Here is a 2630-nt window from a genome sequence, read left to right as displayed (position 1 = left end):
ACAGCTAAAAGCCAAACCACTTTAATGGTACCTAAAACCCAGGATTGGCACAAACTAAGCTTAAACAAATCAGGCTAGCCAGCTAAACCAGCTTCATGGTACAGGCCCCTGGTGTCCTCCATTTTCCTTTCCGACAACAAAGCACCTGAACACAACAAGCTCGTAGTCACGACTTCTTAAGTGGGAAGTAGGAAACTTCCGATAGCACATGAAGGCAGCATAAATACACAGGGTAAACAAGGTGAAGCCTAGACTAATTAGCAAGACACGGCTGGGACAAATGAACTCATAATGACGGTGACCTTGGGAACACAGGAGTGGCGGGAAAACTAGAACAAAGGAACAAACTAAATGACAAGCGAAACAGACTAGACATGTGACACAAGGAGCTCAAAAGGTTTTGCAAGTGAAGTTTCTCGAGAAAATGCAAAAATGGCTAATTAATTATTTCCATAATGTCCCTTTATGGGCATCCATAGTACTAAACCTATAGGCTAGTGTTTTTTGGCCCTGGCACAAAATAACCTCATATCATCATCTAATGGGAAATTGAACAAGTAGCTAGTCATAGGAAACCTCTCTATCATTCTGATTAAATTATGAGTAGACTGAATGCTGTAAAATGAGGAAAGTAGCGCTTCAATCATTATGTTAGCAATGACATCAAAACAGCCTCACATGCAAGGAAATTGCTGCACACCTAAAAATAACTATTTCATCAATATCTTCAAGGAAAGAGGTTGAACGGAATGTTCTAGAATGTCCAGTAAGCGCCAGGACCGTCTCCTTCGTCAGCTCAATTGAGTGACATGAAGTACAAGGTTTGGACTATAAGTTTCTGCTTTTTTTGCTTCTTTGCAAAACACAAAATGTATGTCGCAGACAATTTTTTTTTTTGGCAACTGTATTTAGCCTAATGGGCTAAATTGTTAAATTATAGGGACATTGTGAACATTAGAGATGTAAAACTTGATATTTTTTTATTAAATGTTTCAAACCATGCTCATTAAATTTCAGGGATCTTGAGAAGCCGCAGCCTTCTTCGTACTACATGAAGTGAGTGTTTATATGCAGTTCCCATGATGAAAGCTTGGTTTGGCTGAATTCCACTTGCATTCACACATCTGTAGGCAGGCACTGTAGGTGGGCTTTCCCTTTTCACTTTACTCCACTTATCCTTTTGAAGATGGTACACAGAAACACTTGATGAGAGAGAAGAAATGTACAGTTTAAATAGTTGTGACAGTAGATCAGATAAGAGTGAGCATTAGAGTTATGCTCACTAATGAAGTATGTTATGTAGGGAATAACAAATCATGCTATGCTAAATCGGTGCAGCAAGACCTATGCTAATTTTTTCCCAACATATGGCCTTGATAACAGTTTCCGTTAAAGCATGTGTTGTAAGTGCATATTAATGTTTACACTGATCAGGTGTAATATTATGACCCAATATTGTGTTGGCCTAGCCTGACGTGGTCATACTAAATTCTAGTCAGAATATGAGTCTGAAACGGCTCCAATAGGCTGTGATTATGGTGCATGTTTCAACCGAATCAGGAAAGACCTCAATTGGATAGACCTACAACCAATCAGAGCAACGAAGCGATGCATTTAAAATGTCAACAGAGCTCAACTGAACTGTGTTGCCAAGTCCGCGTTTTTTTCCGCGGGTTGTTTTCTATGTCCGCGGGTTGAAGCGACTATTATGTGATATATATATAGCCCCATGAGTGTGAATTTTAGCAGGCAACCTTGCCAAAATAACACACATTTTACCCCCCAAACACCATTATTTTTCTGGAGAATTTTTTTTAATAGATACTGACCACTGCAGACCAGGAACAACCGACAAGATCTGCAGTTTTGCAGATGCTCTGACTTTGCATTGAGAGATAATCAGTTTTATTCGCTTCTCCCATTATAATTGTATGGCTGATCGGTGTATATTTGTTGAAGCAATTCTTTGCACTTGATGAACTGAATGATGTGAAGCTCAGTCTAAAGAGGCAAGAAGGCACTCGCTTTTGTAGGAACAGACCAAGATTTTTTTCAGCTGTAGTAAAGGTGATATGTGACCTGTTATATTTTAGTAGTATAGGACATAAAACACAAGAATGGCTTTTATCATCAAATGGAATAAGGAGGAGTGTAATGCTAGCACATAATCACAGTTTAGTATTCCCATAATCTTTGTTAAATCCCCCAAATCATTATGATACAGGTGAGAGTATGTAGTAAGTTTGCAGATGTGTTGGTGTGCTTAAGAAATTGCTTTAAAAAATTGTAATTATTCCAAACTTTGATTGTATGTTAGATTTATTATTTAATATTTACATTATTCTAACAGCTTCATATTCTGTCTAAAATATAGTATATGTACATTATGGAAGTGTATAGGCTCATGTGCCTGATTGTGTAAACCATTTACACATTTCAGCAGCACAATTTACATACTTCATGCACACTCATAGCAGTTCCTATGTCAAAACAGCAACTCTCATCAGAGCACCTCAAGCCTGTAGAGCCATTACAGCGCTCTTCATTAACCTTTGACCCTCCAGACAACTTCTTAACAAGTTAGACTCAAACCTTGTCACTATACATCTCATTTTAAAAACTGAATAATG

Source organism: Pseudorasbora parva, chromosome 17 (assembly GCF_024679245.1).
Source record: "Pseudorasbora parva isolate DD20220531a chromosome 17, ASM2467924v1, whole genome shotgun sequence".
Lineage (NCBI taxonomy): Eukaryota > Metazoa > Chordata > Actinopteri > Cypriniformes > Gobionidae > Pseudorasbora > Pseudorasbora parva.
This window is presented reverse-complemented; position numbering follows the sequence as displayed.